This window comes from Pan troglodytes, chromosome 2 (genome assembly GCF_028858775.2).
Source record: "Pan troglodytes isolate AG18354 chromosome 2, NHGRI_mPanTro3-v2.0_pri, whole genome shotgun sequence".
NCBI classification, from domain to species: domain Eukaryota; kingdom Metazoa; phylum Chordata; class Mammalia; order Primates; family Hominidae; genus Pan; species Pan troglodytes.
The window spans coordinates 110,554,524-110,577,153 of NC_086015.1; the positions used below are offsets into that span (position 1 = coordinate 110,554,524).

The 22,630-nt window shown below is 37.8% G+C and overlaps 1 long non-coding RNA gene and 1 pseudogene across 2 annotated transcripts; one reads left to right on the plus strand and one right to left on the minus strand.

Moving 5' to 3' along the window:
* The window catches only part of LOC460978 (tyrosine-protein phosphatase non-receptor type 11-like), a 145,816-nt pseudogene that overhangs the window by 113,869 nt on the left and 9,317 nt on the right, over nt 1-22,630 (minus strand).
* Nucleotides 12,159-22,629, plus strand: LOC129143637 (uncharacterized). 2 transcript variants are annotated; one of them, XR_008547292.1, is made up of 3 exons: nt 12,159-12,258; nt 21,382-21,573; nt 22,292-22,629. It is a non-coding gene; the product is annotated as an uncharacterized LOC129143637 (long non-coding RNA). The 2 variants fall into 2 exon arrangements; XR_008547291.1 differs by lacking the exon at nt 21,382-21,573.

Sequence of the window (22,630 nt, forward strand, 5' to 3'; positions counted from 1 at the left end):
AAAGATGAAAAGAAACAAGAAGGAAATCACGGGGTTCTCAGGGCTGGAAATTATTTTCTTCTGTGACCTTGCTAAAGGCCATCTCATGGATTTATTTTTTCGGCCCTGTGGTTAAGTTTTCTTTGACCTAGATTTCCATGGAGGTGGGTATTGATAAGTTGTCCACCACTGCAATATTATAATCATATTTTTCAACAATGCTGAGAGAACTTAAAAAGTATATTATCATCATTATTATTTCCTCATTACTTCCATCCTAACAATATCCCAGTGGGTATTTCCTAAGCAAAGTAAACATTTCTTAGCTCTCAAGTTCTTGTATACAAATCTCATGTTTCATTCGGCAGAGCCCTGAAAACATTGATAAGCCAGCACTGTTGTCATCCAGGACTCTAACACCATTTCTGCAGCCTCTCTTCACCCCTCCCCCTTCTATACTGAGAAGTGTTCTCAAGTTTTCCCATCTTTGTCATCAATCAGGAAAGTGATCTAATAAGCACTGATCCAAGGTGTGATGGAGAAAGGGTACTTCCATTCTCGGCAATTATTCACCTTCGAAAAGAGACAAAGGGAAATGATGATGGCCACCACACAGGAATTGCTAATAATAGGACTTTTATTCAAAAGTTTGAGAGAGAATTAGGTAAGGGAAGCCTTCCTAGAGAGCCCTCAAATAACACTGTTGAGACACATAGAAGGTACGGCTCTCTAAAATACTGAAATGTTTTCCATGGATGCCTGTTACATTACAAATCCTGAACAACTCATTTAATCCAAAAACAGCTGAAACACTATTTGCTGCACCCATTTAACCCATGTGAAACCCGTGCCCATAGATCAGAAATGTCATCTTTAGTGTTAGAGAATGTTCTGTCTTACCAGAATCTGTCTCTTCCATTGCCTTTCTTCATCTGTTATAAAAGCAGGGTGTTCTTTCTTAAGGTTTATTCATCCTAAGAGAGCACTTGAGAATTCCACTAACTGTATCTCACTTTCTTGTTGTAGCTGTAACCCTGTCACCACCAAACCCATTATTTTGCATGAATGTCTCTGACAATACGTACATAATCCACAGACAACTCCATCTGATGTTGTCTTTAGATCTTGCTTAGAGGGGTCTTGTCAAAATCTCCATGGATTCATTTTCTGCCAGTTTCTCTGTGTATTTCCACAAAGATCTGAAACTATTTATAAACTGCTTCACTTCCTGGAAATTTTTTGTTACTCCAAGGAAACTTCTAAGGTTTTAGAGCATCGCTTTGGAACTGGCTGCTTTGGCACTGACCCTACTTTTTTGATTCTGGGGGAAAATGTTCCAAAAACTCATGTTTAAATAATCTCAGCTAAATTGCTTATGTTATTTCATAAAATCATTCCTCTGCAGCAAAACTGTAAACACTTAGAGGATAGGAAATATGCCTGCCGTTTGTTTGTCTGTTCACTCATTTAATTATCATCATCGTCATCATCCATCCCGATGCCTACCACATCTCCCCTGCATACAGTGGGGACACAACAACATTCAGGTAATGGATACTGAACTGGGTCATTCAATATTCAAGGCTGTGTCTTTGTAGGCCAAACATTTTTGTCTATACAGACAAATGAAAATGGAGATGTTAAAATAGTTTGGTCTACGAAATACAAACTGACACTTGTCTCCTAGCTAAGAAATGTATCAGTGTAGAGCTGGTGAGGAATTATATTATTCACTTTCTAGAACACTGGCTAATGACACTCCAACTTGTCATCAAATAGTTATACATCTCAAGGAGCTAGGTCTCCTTGCCCTTTAAAATCTCCAGTGAAGATGTAGAAGAAAACTTTATGTTTCACATTCTTTATTTAGATGCATTATAGCATCAGATGTTTTTTTCTGCCCTCTTTTTTACTTTAGCCATTACTTCTCACAGTAGTGTTTGTAATATATGCACATGAGAATTAACTTATTGTTAAGCTTTTTAACTTAAGCTGTTATTACTCATTAGCCATCATTGTTGGTGTACATTTAAGAATTTTGACTTTAAATGTTACTATTTAAAATGTAAAATTACCCTTGTTAGAGTAACCTATGGATCAGCATTCAGTAAGGTACCACCTGCAAATATCCAGTCCTTTTTTTGTGTTTTAAAATACAAATAAATCATTAGACTTAATGGCTATTGGACAAGTCAAACCCATTTTTACCTCATTATAATAGTCAAATTTTCAACCCTATTTTAAATGGGGTTTACAGGACTCTATGGCCTAGATTGGATCTTAATTTTGAGTAGTAACATTTAGGACATGGCTTGGCTCTTTTGTGCAATATTAATGAGGAATATATATTTGTATATGTATATACTTGTGTATTTGAGGATATATGTATTCATAGTCAAGATTTTGTTGATACACTCCTATAAAGATCATCTCTCTCACTTGAATCCCAAACAGATCCAGACCCCTTTAAGTATAACAGAAAGCAAATTGTTTACAGAAATAAAAAAAAAAATCTGCATTGAGCACTTCTACATGCCCATGTACTCAGATTCTCCTAACAACCCTACCAGGTGGCCATTATTATTCATATTTTATAAAAGAAGAAACTGTATCACAGAGGAGTTATTTTCTCCAGCTCTCATGGCCAGTAAGTAAAAGAGCAAAAATTGCCTGACTGCAAAGCCAGTACTCTTTCCACTACACCAGACTTTTAGAGGACACAACTGAGAATCACAACAAAGATAACTGCTTGCATAAAACTTTGTGACCCTGCAAAGTGCTTGCAAACATTTATTTGTGAGATATTTTCTTGGAAGAATAAAACTCATTTTCCCATAAATACAATACTAATGTTTTTGTCGTAAGCTAGAACACAAAGCTTGTTTTGCCCAAAATGTGTTTAAATAAATCACACTTTAGGATTAAAAACATAATAATAGTACTGCTAATGTACATATATTTCAATCTAAGTTGTCTTACCCTGTGGCCATATCATAAACTTCACCAAGTACTCGTTCTCAAAATACAATCATGGAATATGAGAACCAGAAATAACCATATAAATAGGATGGCCAACCCTCTTAGTTTTCCCAGGACTTTGGGGTCTCCAGGACAAGGGACTTTCAGTTTTAAAACAGAGACTAAAAAGATTCCTAGGACATTTCACTGCTGAAACTGGGAAAGTACCAAGCAAGCCGGGACAAGTTGATCATCCAGCAAACCATCTGGTCTAACCTCCTCATTTCACAGGTGAGGAAGCCAAGATTCATAGAAAACACATGTGTTCATAGAAAAAACACATGACACTTCTACACTTCTTCTCTTTTAGTCTTTATACAGATTCATTCAGCCTTCAGATATCCAGTAATTTCCCAGAGTTAGTCACTAGTTTAATTGCTCATAATTTTCCACTCTCCATTAAGATTTGTATGTCAGGGACCAAATCTGTGTTCCCTTTGTATTTTCAGCACCTAGTCCAGTGCCTGACTCAGGGTATGCAACTTGATGTATGTTTGTTGACTGCCATTGAAGGACTAGATTGTATGCTTGGGGGACTGAGGTCTTTATTCAAGTTGTATTGGATTACAGGGACAATTGTGTGTCGAAGATGGAAAGCTAAAAGCTGCAGTAGGCAACATCTTTACCAATTAAATTTTCCTTTATTTCCTGCATTTTATAGGCAGGTATTACTTTATAATAAAAATAAAAGGCATTTTTAAAAGAAAAACCATCAGTGCCTTGTGTTCCCCTGATTAACCAGAGGAATGCTGATTCAGGAGGTGAAGATCATGCCATAGGATAAATTACTGTCTTAAGTGTCCTGCTTGCCAAGGTTTCCGCCGACAGCGCAACACCCATGCATCATATTCTCCTCCTTCATTGTCCCTCACCTGTTGTCCTCACAAATTACTCGTGAAGAAAAAAAAAGAGCGCGCGAGCAATCCAGCGAATAGATCCCAATCTTTGATTTATTACTATATTATTGAATGGCCCCAGTTCCTGTTCATATTGAAACCTGAACTGACAGTGCAATGTGCTTAAAAATGGATGTAGCATTTGAGATATGAGATTTCAAAGCAGGGAGTTTTTATCCAGCTGTGCTGCATCTCCACACTTGCCAAAATGCTTATGTTTCCACTTGGTGCTGCCGAGTTACATTTTTCCCTCTTAAAAAGATGAGAACCATGTGCCAGAACTCATTAAGAAATAACCCAGTAATCAGGCTGGTTCCCAAGTAGCTTTTTGACACCAAGTAACTTTCTTTGATCAGTAGAAAATGGTACATTATACTCACTATAAACCTTCAAGTGGGAGACACTGCCAAGAAATTCCGAGAGATGAAAACACCAGAATTTTGAAGTTGACCCACAACTGTTTCTTTATTTCACAGTACACTGTAATTCAAAGAGTTTCATTCATTTTGAAAGTGTTTCTACCCTCACTTAAAAACATCCTTTTTCATTTTCCCGTCTTGTTGAAACTCACAGAGTATCATTGTCCTATAACTTGAAATTGTGCCCTAGAATTATTTTATTACAGTGCAAAAGTAGATGTCCAGAGATCCAAAGGCTACAGTTTGTTACTTGATGGTGCACAAAACCACATAAATGTTGCTATGTGTTCAGCTTCTTCACTCTCAGCCCTTGCTTGCTCATTTCCAAAGTTTAAAATAAGCAGTGAATGCAGATTGGCAGAGAAAAAAATCCCATCACCAAAGGACAGTATAGAGACTGAATGTTTGATATCTAGGAAAGGTAACTCTACTCTTTCTTTAAGAAAGGCTATGAGAGGTTTGTGTGTATTTTCTTTATGTAGACCAGGGATAATTTTAGCATCAGTTTGTAAGGTCACTTTCTTCTGCTCTAATGGCTACTTTCCTTAGAATTGCCAAGGACAACAAACCCCAAAACCATAGTTCCCCTTACGACAGCTCTGATTAGCTCGATGCCAAATACAATCAGAACAGCATTCAACCATTTGGGCAGAAACACAGAAACAAACTCTAGTACAGGCATACCTCACTTCATTGCCCTTCCTTTTACTGCTCTTCACAGATAATAGCATTTTTTGTTTTTTTACAATTGGAGTTTTGCAGCAAACCTGAGTCGAGCAAGTCTATCAGCGCAAATTTTCCAACTGCACGTGCTCACTTCGTGTCTCTGTGTTACACTTCAGTAATTCTCAAAATATTTCAAATATTTCATTATAATTATATATGTTGTGGTGATCTGTGATCAGCGATCTTTGATGTTACTACTGTAATTGTTTTGGGGCACCACAAATTGCACCCACATGACAGCAAGCTTTTTTTTTTTTTTTTTTTTTTTTTTTAGCGATGGAGTATCACTGTGTGGCCCAGCCTGGAGGGCAGTGGCGCAATCTTGGCTCACTGCAACTTTCGCCTCCTGGGTTCAAGCAATTCTCCTGCCTCAGCCTCCCGAGTAGCTGGGATTACAGGCACCCACTACCAGGCCAGCTAATTTTTGTATTTTTAGTAAAGATGGGGTTTCACCATGTTGGCCAGGCTGGTCTCAAACTCCTGACCTCAAGTGATCCACCTGACTCAGCCTCCCAAAGTGCTGGGATTACAGGCATGAGCCACCACGCCCAGCCATGACAGCAAACTTAATCAATGTTGTATGTGTTCTGACTGCTCTACCAACTGGCCATTCCTACATCTCTCTCCCTCTCGTATAGCCTCCCTTTTCCCTGAGACACAATCTTGACATTAGCCAAGTAATAACCCTGTAAGTGTCCAAGTGAAAGGAAAAGTTGCACATCTCTCATTTTATATCAAAAGCTAGAAGCGATTAAGCATAATGAGGAAGACATATTGAAAGCCAAGACAGGCCAAAAAGCTAGGTATTTTGTACCAGTTAACCAAGTAGTGAATGCAAAGAAAACTTTCTCAGAGCAAATTAAAAGTGCTGCTCCAGTGAACACATAAATGATAAGAAAGCAAAACAGCAATGTTGCTGATATGAAGAAAGTTTTAATGGTCTGGATAGAAGATCAAACCAGCAACAATATTGCCTTAAGCCAAAGCCTAATCTAGGATAAGGCCCTAACTCTCTTCAATTCTATGAAGGGTGAAAGAGGTGAGGAAACTGCAGAAGAAACATTTGCTAGTGAAGGTTAGCTCACGAGGTTTAAGGAAAAAAAAACTCTATAAAACAAAAAAGTGCAAGGGGAAATGCTAATGTAGAAGCTACAGCAAATTATCCAGAAGATCTAGCTAAGATCATTGATGATGATGGCTACAGAAAACAACAGACTTTCAATGTAGACAAACCATCCTTCTATTGGAAGAAGATGCCATATAGGACTCCATATGGGCATAGAGAAAAATTTCACATTGCCACTTCCATGTTCCAGGGAGGAGAAATCAACACCTGGCTTCAAGCTTCAAAAGACAGGCTGACTCTCTTGTTAGGGACTAATGCATCTGGTAACTTCAAGTTGAACCTAATGTTCAGTTACTATTCCAAAAATCCTAGAGCTCTTGAGAATTATGCTAAATCTACTCTGCCTCTGCTTTACAAGTAGAACAACAAAGCCTGGATGATAGCACATCTGTCTATAGCATGTTTTGCTGAATATTTTAACCCCACTGTTGAGACCTACTGTTCAAAGAAAAGATTCCTTTCAAAATATTACTGCTCATTGACAAGACTCTTAGTCACTCAAGAGCTCCAATGGAGAAATACAAGTAGATTAATGTTTTCATGCCTGCTAATACAACATCCATTTTGCAGCCCATGGATCAAGGAGTAATTTTGACATTCAAGTCTCCTTATTTAAGAAATATATTTCATAAGGCTATAGCTTCCCCTATAGATAGTAATTACTCTGATAGATCTGGGCAATGTCCATTGGAAACCTTCTGGAAAAGACTCACCATTCTAGATGCCATTAAGAACATTCATGATTCATGGAAGGATTTCAAAACACCAACATTAGCAAGAATCTGGAGGAAGTTGATTCCAGCCTTCATGGATGACTTTGAAGGGTTCAATAATTCGAGAGGAAGTAACCATAGATGGGGTAGAAATAGTGAGAGAACTAGAATTAAAAGTGGAGCCTGAAGACGTGACAATTGTTGCAATCTCATAAAACTTGAACAGATTGGGAGTTGTTTCTTATGAATGAGCAAAAGAAGTGGTTTATTGAGGCGGAATCTACTCTTGGTGAAGATGCTGAGAACATGTTAAAATGACAACAAAGGATTTAGAATATTACATAAACTTCCCTGATAAGGCAGTGGCAGGGTTTGAGAGGATTGACTCTAATTTTGAAAAACGTTCCACTGTAGCGAAAATGCTACCAAACAGCATTGCATGCTGCAGAGAAGTCTTTCATCAAAGGTAGTCAACTGATGCAGCAAAAAACACTGTTGTTTAAGAAATTGCCATGGCCACTCCAACCTTCAGCAACCATCACTCTGATTAGTTAGCATCCATCAACATCAAGGCAAGACCTTACGGCAGCTAAAAGATTACAACTCACTGAAGGCTCAGATGATCATTAGCATTTTTAGTATAAACAATTTTTAATTAAGATATATACATTGTTTTTTAGACATAACACTATTGTATTCACAGCAGTCTACAGTATAGTGTAAGCATAACTTTTATAGGGAGTGGGAAACCAAAACATTCATGTGATTTGCTTTATTTCAATATTCACTTTATAGCAGTGGCCTGGAAGTGAACCCGTGCATGTATAGTGGTGCCCGTATCAGAATCCCCAGTCAATTTCCACATCTAGGACACACTGAAATACATTCATCCTCACCCAGCTGCACCTACCCTATGAACCACTGCTCTAGTACCCATAGCCTTTCACTGATACCATCATCAGCTGTGGCCAGGATCCCGCTAATCAACCTGCCACTTCAGGTAACAGATAACCACATTTGAATTGCGCACAGCCTGTGACCCAGCAGGCCTACTTGAAGGAATTTATTCTACAGATATTTGCACAAGAAGGAAAGAACATGCAAGTGGCAATGTGAAATTTTACCACAGCTCATATAATGAAAAAGGAGGAAAACACACTAATGAACTGATTAAATTAATTCTGTTGAAACAACGAAATTCTAATTCAGCTGTTAAAAAAGGAATAGGTACATCTATATTTGTGGACATATTAGAGAGAAGACTAACTCAGCTCCTCACTGGTTTTGGCAGCCTCTGAACAGGCTTTTAGTCATCATTTTAGATAAAAGCTGAGCTGAGAAAAGGGATCTTGGAGTTGGGCCCATATGACACTTTCATAAGAACACTGAGAAGGTTTTGTTACATCAAAACCACAAGCTTTGTAGGAAAACTTCCTAGCCTGTATGGCAGAGCACACTGGGCTGACGCACATTTGCTACAGCTGTACCAAGATATTATTCCCCTCAAAGTGGCCAGGGCAGGGCCCAGAGCCACCTGGACCTGTTGCTACCAGCGGTGAGCAGCCTCTTCTCTTCACTCCAGAGTGCTGCCCAAATATCAACATTTCCATGTGTGCCATACAGGTTTGGGAAGTGGTGAATGTCAGGAACTGCTTTTAAAACATCAAAGGTTACCTGGCACTGGTATCACTGCTTGTCTCAAAGGCAAATTTCCAAAGCAAAGGAAACAGATCATTGACTGTAACTAGAGCAACCTAAGCAAAAGAATAAAGATACCTTGGGCTATTTGAACCCTTTCCCCCTTATACCTTAAAGTCACTTTGAAATGCTAAGTGAAGGAAACCATATACAAAAAATTGTATGATATATGACTCCGTTTATGTGGAATGTCCAGAAACGGCAAATCCATAGAAACAAAGTAGATTAGTGGTTGCCTGAGGCTGGGGCAGGAATACAGATTAAAGGCAAATGGGCATGAGGAATCTTTCAGGAATGATAGAAATGTTCTCAAATTGGATTGCGGTAATGGTTGCACAAGTCTGTAAATTTACTAAAAAATCAATGAATTGTAAACCTAAGATGGGTGATTTTTACAATATAGAAATTGCGTCTCAATAAGATTCAAGAAATACTTGGAAGGAATATTAAACAACTTATAATTTTAGCCATATTACTTATACTTCTAAACAAAAGAAGTATATATAAGTTATAAACAAGTAGTGCATATTTATATGTTTTTTTAATTTTAAAAAATACTATATTTTAAAAAACAAAAAGAATGTATTTTCTCTTGAATAGGCACAGAAAAATGACTAGCAGGAAATACAAGGAATTTTGTTTTTAATGGGTGAGAATGGAGTTTCCTTGCCGGGAAATTTTGACTTCTTACTTTATGCTTTTTTTTTTTTTTTTTTACCATTAGATATTTTTATAGGCAAAAATTCCCTTTATTTAAAAATATATAAATTATCCTTAATGTCTGCGTTTTTCTTTTGATCTCAAATAGGCTTGTCACCAAAGTTCTCAGAACATATATTATTGATTAAATATTTCATGTCCAGAATAAAAAGGTAAAGTATTTGCTGATTCTGGAAAAAATGTTAAGGATCTAACACACTGTCCCTTGACGAATGCACTGGGTGACATTCTGCAGAGTAGGTTTATGTTCTGCTTATAGTTTAGAAATAATTTAAGATCAGGGGTTGGCAAACCTGTTCTTAAGGAGCCAAATAATAAATATGGTTGTTTTCCCAGGCCATATTGTCTCTGTCCAAACAACTCTGCTATTATAGCTTAAAAGCAGCCATGGAGAATATATTTTAAAATGGCTTGGCTGTGTTTGCCAACTCCTATATTAAGTGGTGAAATGAACAATTTTTTAAGATTTGCTTGAAAATATATTAGAAAAATATAACCAGCACATCAAGCCCATGACTTCACAACTATTATTTACTTGGGAGGAAATTAAACTTATGTATGTTTTTAAAAGGCTGGAGATTTAAAGAAAAATATTAAGCAGGTTACAGAATAGATGGTCCATGGTATGACGAAAATAATAAAAGATATTTGCAAATGGCAAACATTTGGGAAAACTTCACTTGAACATAAATAACAGCTTCTTACCAACAATAAACCATGGGATGAGGAAAATCTCTCCACACTAGGTAATTCTTCCCAGTGACCCAATTCAGTATTTGAGACAATGCTCCTTGAAAGAAATATTAAAATGTAGATTAAAAATCCCCAAAGGGAAGGGTCCTTAATATTTGCTGGATTATGGAAGCTATGGACCTGCTCTGCAGAAAAAAAAATATGTACTGAAAAACTGTGCTCCCTGACACACATCCAAATTTAGAGACCTCAAAGTGGTAAAAAAACAAGACAGCATACACAACGATATTATTCAAAGGCTTTTCCAGGCACTCTAGCGCACATGACCTGCGCTCAGCACCGGGCTCAGCAAAGCACACAGATCAAGAATACAGTGCCCTTTGGGAACCTGTGCCCTCCTCAAATACCAATTGTGATGACATAGGAAGCTGAGGAGGGTCAAAATAAGGGATGCTGCTGTTAAGCCCAGCCCCCATTCAGTTCCACAATTCCGGTCAGAAACAAAAGAGACTTCACATTCCAACACAGGGCCATCATTTCCAAATTGATAACTCAGTCATCACAGGGTGTTTCTACCTAGGAAAATTAGGAGTGAGAAAGGGCAAGAGAAAGGGTGGACGGTAGGGAGCAAAAGGAGCTGGCATTGTTGAACACCATGCATGGGCTATGCACTAGACAAAGGCTGTTTTATTGAGTGCTCACAACAAATCCACGAGGTAGATATAATTATCTCCATTTTAGAGAAAAGGAAATGGAAACATTTGCCAAGATTTATCTCCTTTGTCTCATCAAGATGGAACACTTGTAACAGTAATAATGAACAGTAATTATTGGTCTATAAACATGTTTTATCATTTTATGTTTCCCTGTTAGCTTGTTCATGCTACTAGAATCTCCTTTCTATATCTATATTCTACTAAATTATACTTGGCTTTAAGACTCAGCTTAAGCACTGCTTTCCCCAACAAGCCTTCCCTAACACTCTCCCCTATTCTCAATTCACACCTGCCTTGGTTTTAAGTTCCACAGGACTCTACCCTGCTACATAATTCCATAGTAACACTCCACTTTAACTGCTAACTTGCTTGCCAGTCTCCCCCAATAGACTAAAATCTCCGTGGACGTTCAGAGATTATTTTTATTGACTTCCCTTCTCAGAGCTTAATACTATGTCTGCCACAAAGTAAGGACTCAGTAACATCTGCTGAATGAATGAATGCATGAAGAAACTGCATTGCCCAATGTCTAATTAGCATGTAAGTTGTAGAAGCAGGATCTGAACCTAGTCATTCTTTCCATTATACCATAATGTGAGTATGAAAAAAATAAATTATTGGCCAGGTGTGGTGGCTCACACCTGTTAATCCCAGCAGCACTTTGGGAGGCCGAGATGGGCAGATCATGAGGTCAGGAGATCGAGACCATCATGGCTAACAGAGTGAAACCTCGTCTCTACTACAAAAATTACAAAAAATTAGTCAGGCCTGGTGGCATGCTCCTGTAGTCCCAGCTACTCGGGAGGCTGAGATAGGAGAATCTCTTGAGTCCAGGAAGCGGAGGTTGCAGTGAGCCGAGATCACGCCACTGCACTCCAGCCTGGGCGAGAGAGAGAGACTCCGTCTCAATAAATAAATAAATAAATAAATAAATAAATTACTATTTTAGCTTTAGGATATTAAAAGATAGTCCATCAATGACTCGATTGCTCCGAATTGCTTGGGGAATCCTTTTGGAAGTACCATAAACTAGCCTATAAGGGACAAAAGAACATTTAGAAAGTAATTTTTAGGATGGACATTATTAAAATGTCTGAAATTCAAGGAAAATTAACATTCTGTTGTGCAAAGGAGCTGAATTTTTATCAGAATTAAACTCCTAATGAAATGGGAAGTGGCAGTACAGAGCTCAAAAATAAAATCTTCAGAGTCAAGTAAGTTTATCCTTGTTGTGCAGTTTCTCTAACTTCATAGCAGGCCAAAGTATTTCTGTTACTGCATTTTTAACAAACTTTCAGGAAGGTACAGTCCATATCAAATTGCCTCTGAGATTTCCCTAGAGTAGTTCACAATCCTGGAGTATCCAGGAATCTACACATACCCGCATCTGACTGGGAAGCAAGATGAGCTCACAATGAATGCTAAGTTGTAATTCTTACATCTCTTGAGATTTTTCAGATGGTGTGGAATGTGAAGGGTCCTGGAGGTCTGCCAGAGTGAATCCCCATCCTGCAGGGGCTGAGGCACCCAGCTGCTACCAGTACTACCACCATGGTGAGTTCTGTGTCCCAAACAAAAGTTTGGGAACTGGCTCTAGGCAACAAGAAACTATTGCAAGGTTACAAACACAACAGTGATTAGATGGTATTTGAAATATTCTTGCTATAGTATTATTATTATTATCATTTCTTATTATTACCACCTCTACAATAACACATTCTCATGTACATTTCCATATGCTTCCAGAATGGGAGGCAGGAAGTGCAGCTACAATTGGTATACATAAAATGAAGCATAAACTTGAGTTGGCAAGTGGAAACGTGTTAGAAGGTTGAAGTTACATCTATCATGTGTGTCACAAAGAGAAAATGATTGACAACTGTTGCTTCAGAGTACTATATTCTATTGAACTGACAAAATAAAAAGAAAGTATTTGTGATATGTCCACTGTATGCAAAGCAATGTGCCAGATATTGATGGATCTATCTATATAGAAACATTAAGAAAAATCTTACTAGCTTCTCAGGCAAGAACTCTAGGGGAAATATTTTAGATGTGTCACTGCTGTCTAAGGTAGGTCCTCAGCTTTTCTGCTTCAATTTTTTAAAACAAAGTTAACAAACTCATAAATAATTAAAACATAAAGACTCATATTTTATTTTTGTTTAGAATATACGTTTCCTAGTATATTAATATCTACTCTCTATGGTATTGGCTTTTAAGTATCAAGGTATTTGAGTAATCCAATTATTAATCAGAAGATTGTTTGGAAAGCACATAACCAGAAAAAAAACAGAATTGGCTAATTTTAAAGAACACTGTATGAAACTCTGAAATATGCCTGTTCCCAAATTGCCTATAGACCAAATACACTCATGCCTTTAACACACAGGTTCTCTTTTCCATGAATATAGACATCAACCGCTTACATTCAAACATCCTTTGTTAAATGCTACCACAAAAACCATTACATCATGAAAGGTAAGTTGCAGCACAAATTTTTAAAATATAGTTTTCATTTACATTGTCATTTTGCCTTCTTGAGGAGATACTTTGTTTGACTTTACTGGAATTATGTATTACTCAACTCTGTAACAGCAACACATTTAGAAAGTAATTTTTAGGATGGACAATGGCCACAGATGCATTCATTCATTTAATAAGCATTTATTGAGCATATGTGCAGGCAGGCTGTTGTTCTAGGTACCAGGAATCCAAGCAAAGATGTTTGGGAGACACACAGGTTACAGATAACTACGGTCAGTGTGGTCAGTGCTATGACAGAAAGACATGCCTCAGGAATGCGCCTAATCAAACATGAACAGTTGTGAAGCTTTCCTCATCTTGAAGAAACAGTATGAAGTAACCAGTTGAAAAATCATGCTAAGCTTATCCACAGTGGGCTGATTTTAAAAAACATTTCTATTCAATGGGCAGCCTTTTTCTGACTTTGACCACTGATGGGTGGCTCCCATGGGGGATTCAGTAAAGCCCTTATTCACTTACAGGCCTATAATCTAATTAATGCAATAAATATACATCTTAAGTGATGCTTTGGCGGCAAAAACTTGAGATCAAGACCTAGATCTGTTACTTAACAGTTGTGTGATTTTGGACAAGTTAGCATCTCAAAGCCTCAAATTCATCATCTGTATAATGGATAATGATAGTATATACTTCATATAAAATGCTATAAAAATGAATGAAATAATGCAAGTAATGCACTTAGCTTTAGCCCAAGGGCTCAAAAATGTTAGCTATTGCAAAAACATCATTAACATGATTAGTCTTACAATAAATGCACACACATTCAAAAGAGCAAGCAATCATTTCAAAATCTTTTTTAAAAAAAAAAAGAGCAGAGATGCTGATATTTAAGCTAAAACTTGAAGACAGCATCCAAATGTTTATACATGATGGAACAAACAGCAGTGAGAAAATCCAAGAAAATGATAATTTATTCAGAGGGTAATGAGAAGAAAATGTTGGCTTGGGCAGTTTCTACATGAAGTGAGAGAAGTAGGGCCTGAGTGGTACGCTGCTGCCAGATCCCAAGAGGCCTATGTGCCAGGCAAACGAGCTTGGGCTTTGTCCTGTACATGATGAGGAGCCACTGAAAATTTCTGTCCAGTAATGTAAAATGATCAAAGCAGCATTTTATAAGAAAAATCAGAAAGGGAGAGACCAGTTAGAATGTGACTGCTGGAGTCCTGCTGCCTAGCAATGAGGATATACAATTAAGTCATGAGAAAATAGAAAAAAAATGGACACAGGAAACACTCTGAAGGACAAATAAACAGGACATATTTACTGAATCCCAGTATTGGTCACGATCCTAATCTAAAAAATGTTGCCAAGTCATATTTTCCTAATGAGTATTTAAGTCTGAATTCAAGTTATGAAATTGCAGAGATTCACTGACTCTTCCAGGCATTTTAACGGCTAAGAAGGGTACTTTGCTCACCATGAGCATTAAGTCAGTGTTGGTGTTCAGAATAATGGGGATCAGTATGTATATCGATGTTCATAGCTGCATTATTCACAACCAAATGCCTACCAATGGATGAATGGTTCAACGAAACATTATATATATATATAATGTAGATATTATATATATGGATTATTACAACACAACAGATTATTACTCAGTCTTAAAAGGGAATGGAATTCTGACACCTCATACAACTTGGATGGACCTTGAAAATACTATGCTAAGTGAAATAAGCCAGACACAAAAGGGCAAATACTGTATGATTCCACCTATATGAAGTACCTAGAATAGTCAAATTCGTAGAGACAGAAAGTAGAATAGTGGTTAGCAGGCAATGGGGATATGAAGGAATAGGAAGTGTTTGTTTAATGGGTACAGAGTTTCAGTTTAGGATAATAAAAATGTTCCAGATATGGATGATGGTGGTGATTGTACAACAATGTGAATGTACTTAGTATCACTAAACTGTACACTTAAGACTGATTAAAGTGGTAAATTTTATGTCATGTATGTCTTATCACAATAAAAAAATGTGAATCTGATACCCTGATGCTTACTCAAAACAAGAGAAATGTAAGGCTGCCAACCATTTAGCCTAGTGGCTCAGACAAGTAAGACTTCCTGGGTCAGACACCATTAGGTTTTGTCCAACTGGAGAAGTAAAAAAATGCCAATAATCCATCTACATCAAAATGATAATGACATAGTGGCTCAAGGCTCTCTGCTTTTCCTCTGCCCTGTTCTGACACTAAAGGAAAAAGAGAAAGGAAGTCACTCTGTCAAAGTAATCCCTCGCCTTAGTACTTGGTACTTAACACTTGTTGACAAACTCCTTGGGAAAGAAAAAGTAACTTGCCTATCTCTGCCCCTATATCCAGAGCTGTGACAGGTGCTCCACAGATACATTCACTGAAATTTGAGGGACTAGAACTCAATATGCTTCTATCAATTAAAATGCCCCAAGTGGTGGCTATGCTAGTTGGAATGTGAATACAGAAGTGTAAGACATGCTCTCTGACTTTTAAGATCATATAATCTAGTTGAGGGGATGAGAACTTATAATGACATAATAATGAACATAATATAATTAGGTGCTAAATTGTGTAGTACAGATTATAAGTACTCTAGGAGGTCATAAAAATGTCTAACATCATGTAGAAATGAATAATGGGTTGGGAAATCTTCACTTACTATGTACTTGCAGAAGCAGAGAAAGCTATAAAATGGACTAAAGGCTTTTAAAAGTATCCATTATATTTTAATTTTATGTGTAATACACCTTGTCTACCAAACAGTCCCTTTCTTAACGTTTTTTCTGGATTTTCTTTTTCCTCAGCCTTGCTTACAAGTAATTAGAAAATGCCTCAGAGGACAATAAGTAAATGTTCCAACAACCATTCAAAAGAATGTGTAAATTACTGTAAAACAGAGGTACTCAATGAAAATTAGTAACTTCAGTCTTCATAAAAATAAACCTCTTATTCAAAGCTTGATTTGTTCAGACAAAGCCAAGAAGAAATAGATTAACTGACTCCCCTCCTTCCCAAGTGCGGGCTAATGAGATCCAGGGAAAATTTTATTCATTTAGCATCAGAATTCAGACCATTTGCTTGAAAATGGGAATTTCACAGCACTCTGCATGGCATAGATCAAAACAGACATGAGTTTTGTTTCTATAAAGACTCCAACTGTGAGTGTGTGTACCTTTTTGTTCTGGAACCCTAAACATTAAAAGCCATATGGCTATGTAGCTTAAGCCGTGAACTGAAGAAAGTAGGCATTAAATTCTATTTCCTAGACTGCTACCCACTATAATCTCTCTCATCACTTCCTTCAACCTTTCACCCTAAGGAACTATCAAGCATTCAGCTCTGTTAAATTTCAGTAAATAGAGAGCAACTTGGTATTTCTCAATCAACTACTAGCTTCACATAATACTGGCAAGACATGAGGGTGTTTTAGGTAATCTATTGTGGCATAACAAATTACCTCAATACTAAGTGGCTTAAAACAACAATTTTGTTTTACTCATCATTTTGTGGATCAGTTTAGGACGGGTCAGCTTGGTGGTTCACCACTGATCCACTTGGTACCAGCTGTTAGCCTGGGCCAGAGGACCAATGTTCAAGATGGCTTCCTTCCTTTAATGTCTTGCACTTCCCATGGTGTTTCTGGTCTCCCTCTCCCCTCTCCCCTCTCCCCTCTCTGTCTCCCTCTCCCTCTCCGTCTCCCTCTCCCTCTCCCTTGGCAGGTCCAGAACTAATGTGAATCAAGTTAAGAGAGGTGCCTTGGGTGCAAAATTTAAGGGACACTTCTTCTCAGTGTCATGCAAATGCACCTCAGAGCACCTCCTTAAATTTTGTTCAAGGCACCTCTCTTGCCTCACCCTGGCCCTGGCCCTGCCTCCAGGGCCTCTCTACATAGCTCCATGGCTCAGGCTTCTCACAGCTTGGTGCTCTCAGGGTAGGAAAGGGGCAGGAAAAGTCTATGCGTATATTAATAATTGGCAAGGTGTCACTTTCACCCTACTCTATTGGTCAAAACAGTCACTGGGTCTGTCTAGATGCATAGGTAGAGAAACAGATACTACCTATTGATAAGGCTGTGAGAAGGTCTCATTACAAAGAGCAAGTGGTATGAGAGACATTGCTGCAGTCATCTTTGAAAAAATACATTCTTCTACATCTTCCCTTATAAACTTTCCTTCACTTTATCCATGGCACACTGCTGTGATATCCTCATTAATATCCTCATCTCTAAACTTCATTTTCAGCTCAGCATGCTATAGCATACCTCCACCAGACCTTCCTGTAATAACTATCTTATTAGCACCCTTACTTAAAGTTTCTAGTGGCCCCCTGACTTATAAATAAAACCCACACTCTTCCACCTTCATTTAAAGTGTTTCATAATTTGGTCCATCTCACCTGTTATGGATTGAATTGTTTCCCCTAAAAGATATGTTCAAGTCATAACTCCTGGCTATGGTTTGAAAGTTTCTCCACCAAAATTCAAGTGCTGCCAATGTGATAGTATTAAGAGGTATTGCCTCTAAAAGGTGATTAGGCATGAGAGCTCCTCTCTTGTGAATGAGATTAGTTGCTCTTATAAAAGGGCTTGATGGAGAGAGTTCATCCTTTTTTGCCATTTTGTCTTCTGCTGTGTGAAGACACAGCATTCATCCTCTCTAGAGGATGCAGCATTCCAGGCGCCATCTTGGAGGCAGAGACTGGACCATCACTGGACAATAAACCCGCTGGTGCCTTGATCTTGGACTTCACAGCCTCTAGAACTATGAGAAATAAATTTCTGGTCTTTATGAATTACTGAGTCTGTGGTATTTTGTTATGGCAGCACAAACAGTCTAAATTACCCAGACCTGTAAATGTGAGCTTCTTTGGAAATGCAGTTTTTGCAGATGTCATCAAGTAAAAGTGAGGTCACACTGGATTAAGTCAGACCCTAATCTCATGACTAGTGTCTTTATTGAAAAAAAAAAGAGAGATAGAGAGAGAGAGATTTGGACACAGAGATACAGAGGAGACACAGGAAGGAAGGTCATGTGAAGACAATGGCAGAGATTGGAGGGATGCATATAAAAGCCAAAGAATGCCAACGATTGCCAAGAGACAAAGATAGAAAGAGACAAAGGAAGATTCTTCTCCAGGGTCTTGATAGGTAGCATGGATGGCCAGGTCAAAACCTTGATTTCAAACTTCTGGCCTCCTGACTATGGAAGAGCAAATTTCTTTGCTCTTCTTTGTTTTCAGCCACAAAGTTTGTGGTAATTTGGCATGGCAGCCCTAGGAAACTAACATACCATCTATCCAGGTCTACCTCTCCCACGGCTTCCAAACATTCACCCTTCATACAGACAGAGGTCTCTTCCCTGTCACCATCTTCCAATTCATTACTACACCTGTTTGTCCTTTCCTTCTTCTATAAGTAGCAAAGCATAGCAGTGTGCACAGCTATAAATTGTCGCTGAGTTAGAACTGTCTTCTTCTACTGTTCTGGTAGGCAGGGCACTTGTCCCAAGTGCTGAGTCAGAGTACACTTGGTACAGAGGCATTTCATGCATTTGTTAACTAAAATAAAAAGTGAATAGATATTAAGGTTTTTTAGTAAGTGCTTAGAGTTATAAGTAGAATTACCTTTCACATTGTTTATTGAAAACAATTGTTTAAGTGAGACAGCAATTTATAGAAAACAGATCTGCAAAGCTATAGAAGTCCTTCCTTAGCTATCTACCACCTACCTGTCGTAAATTATATAAATAACAGTGGCTTTAATTAACTGGACCAAAAATGACTTCCAAATAGTAATTCAATAACCTAGAGCTCTAGCAAGGTTGCCCTCATTATTATCATTTTGATGGTTGGAACAGTATATGAAAAGCTCCTTAAGGAATTAGAGAGATCATCTATATTCTTTTTAAATAACAATAGGGATGAGACAGTTTATAGTACATATTGGTCACACAGTTATGAGTATAAATCATGCCACAGATTTGAAAGACAGTATCTGATATGCGAAAGAAATTGTTCTGTGATGGCTGATCTACAGCTGGAGCCTGGACACCCTGGTTATGTGTATGTTCCACATCTTAGCAGACAACCTGGAAGGCATTCAGAGGAGTGAGCAAAATGGTGAAGAGGCTTGAGGAACAGCAGAGTAATGCAGTGATGTTTCAGTTGAAGAACAGATGTCTCAGAAGAAATTCAATTTCGTTCATGTATAAGAAAGATTTTTCTAAAAAATAATTATGCTTACTTCTTTGTGCCCTAAATAGAAAAGCTAAGCCAATAAATGAAAGATAAAGATAAATTTTGAATTGTCATAAGATTCCTAAAAATAAGGTTAGTAATTGTGAATTGTCCCTGGAAATGTTCACGCAAAGATCTGTAACTTCTCAACAAGAATATCTCATTTATCTTTGTAGTCCTCATGCATAGCACAGTTCCAACATATAATAACTGATCAATATACATCTGATAAATACAGTGAAATTCAAGTAACTGATGGTAGTTTGGATTAAATGTTTCCTTACAAACCTAGGATTCCCATATTTTAGGATTCCAAAATAAGCTCAACTATGAGTCACTAATTTTTCCTTTCAATGTGTCACATAGTCATAATTTCCTGTATACTGGATGTGTACTCCTCAGGAAATTAAAGAAGGATCCCAAACACCTTATTAGGAACATTTTAGATAGTACCATGCAGTAATTAAGTGCAAAATATGAAACACTTAAGAAACTTCAAAGGCACATATTTACACATATACTATTAATCTAAAATTTCCCTCATTCAAGGTAAAAATGGGCCGCAATTTACCAAATCTGTATCACAGACATTATGCTTAGTGCTTTAATATTCATTCAAAAGTATTTATTGAACACTGACTGTGTGCCACACACATGTAATATTTATAACCAATTTAGCAAGGTAGGTATTAATATCTCCATATGAAAGCCAAAGGAGTTATGTAACTTGTCCAAGTTCAGGCCACCGCAAGTCCATATACAGCCTTTGTACAAATTTAAAAAAAAACAGCTGCGTGCAACGGCTCACGCCTGTAATCCCAGCACTTTGGGAGGCCAAGGCAGGTGGATCACGAGGTCAGGAAATAGAGACCATCCTGGACAACATGGTAAAACCCTGTCTCTACTAAAAATACAAAAATTAGCCAGGTGTGGTGGCATGCATCTGTAATCCCAGCTACTCGGGAGGCTGAGGTAGGAGAATTGCTTGAACCCAGGAGTCGGAGGTTGCAGTGAGCCAAGATCGTGCCACTGCACTCCAGACTGCCAACAGAGCGAGACTCCGTCTCAAAAACAAAACAAAACAAAATAAAAAAACAACGTACCTCTTCATCAAATGTTATCCCATCTGTAATAAAAGTGGCCAAAATATATTGATTTTATTAAAACCAGACACTTTACTGCTCACAAAATTATCTTAATAAATAACCAAATTTATAATGTCTATAAGTAGCATACACTTTAGATGTGTTTTTTTGTGCAATTCACAATCCACTCAACAGTAAATGACAATCCTGTATGAGCTATAAGGACAGAACCAGAAATTTCACTCCAAAGTACCATCATTTACTCCCACCCTAAATGAGAATGATCAGTAATTTCACATAAATTCTGGCTGCATATGACTGCTGTCTCCGTTCAGCACTGTTTCATTCTCAAAGTACTCATAAAATGTATTTCTGTGGACATAAACCCACTGAATACATGGAAAGCAATTAATACTGGATGGCTACGAAGGTTTCTCAGAGAACCCCTCATCAGCCTCTCCAGGCAAGAACTGCTTCTCCAAAACCTGATTTTACCTACTAGGAAATTGAAAAATATTCTTAAGAATAGTATAAAACAGTTGTTCTCATAAATATCACCCAAATAACTCAATCTAAACCTTAAGGTCTAATTATTACAAAAATGACTTGAATCAGATTTCACTCTGATGTGAAAGTGCTTCAGCTCAGTATTCAGTCAAATTATGGAAGATATTAAGATAAGAGGGGTTCTGCCTTTTCCTAGAGATGATATGCCAGAGTGTGAAATGGCCTTAACACCCATTGAGAATAAAAATGCCCTTAGATAGAGCAATGCATGTGTACATGATGCTTTACTCATCCAAGCCACTCTTTCTGGGTTTCTATTGTGTTGCAGGTTTTGTGTTAGGTGCTGAGGACACAGTAACAATCAGATCGATCCAGACCACACTGTGCTCTCATTCCAGCTGACAAAATTGTCAAAAAAGAAAAATGCAATAAGTGCTACAACAGAGATCTAGACAAAGTGTAGCAGGGCCACTTGGTGGGACCCTGCTTTGTCCCACACACAGAATTTCTTGGAATTTAGGTAAATAGAGCTCATGATAATGTAAGTAAGCTTTAAAATTAACTTAAAAACCTATCCCAGGCCTGGTGCAGTGGCTCATGCCTATAATCCCAGCACTTTGGGAGGCTGAGGCCGGCGGATCACCTGAGGTCAGGAGTTCGAGGCCAGCCTGACCAAATCCGTCAGCCTGACGGAGAAACCCCATCTCTACTAAAAATACAAAATTAGCCAGGCATGGTGGCACGTGCCTGTAATCCCAGCTACTCAGGAGGCTGAGGCAGGAGAATCACTTGAATCCAGGAGGCGGAGGTTGCAGTGAGCCAAGATCGCACCACTGCACTCCAGCCTGGGCAACAAGAGCAAAATTCTGTCTCAAAACCAAAACAAAACAAAACAAAAAAACAATCCCTACCATCATACCATCATATTTGGCTCATAAATTATTATATCTAATATATAATAGATGTGAAATGAATAAATAAATGAACTTTCCAGCTTACAAATTAGACTTGGGCTATAAGCAAGCATCTACATCAATTATAAAAGAAGTGTTCATGAATACAAAATATTTTTAAATACCCAAAAGCCTAAGGCAATTTGAATTGAGGAGAGATGCAATTTAAATACAAACCTCATACTGACCAACTTAAAAGATACATAAATTATTTGTGTTGTCTATTTGGGCTATTTAATCATGTATTTTCAGCATCTCAGTAACACACTTTTTTTTTTTTTCCAGTCACGTGGACCTTCTTTTTTCTTCTAAATCTCAACCATATTATCTATCTGGCTGTGCAAGGAAGATCAATAAGGAGGAGCTCTAACAATTTCCATTGGTTTTCTGCAATCCAAACCGAGATGATCCAGGCTTAAACAAGACGTAGGGAGTCTGGGGGTAGAGAAAGGCTGATTCTTTGCTGTATCTTACAGGAGGTCTACACTTATGAATTCCAGCTTTTCAGGTGGATAATTTGACATGAAGGTTTGTTCTTTGAACATTTTTAATCATTCTATCCTGCCTCCCAAGGCTCCCAAGAGACATTTTACTGAAATAGAAGTAAAATGCTAAATACTTTAC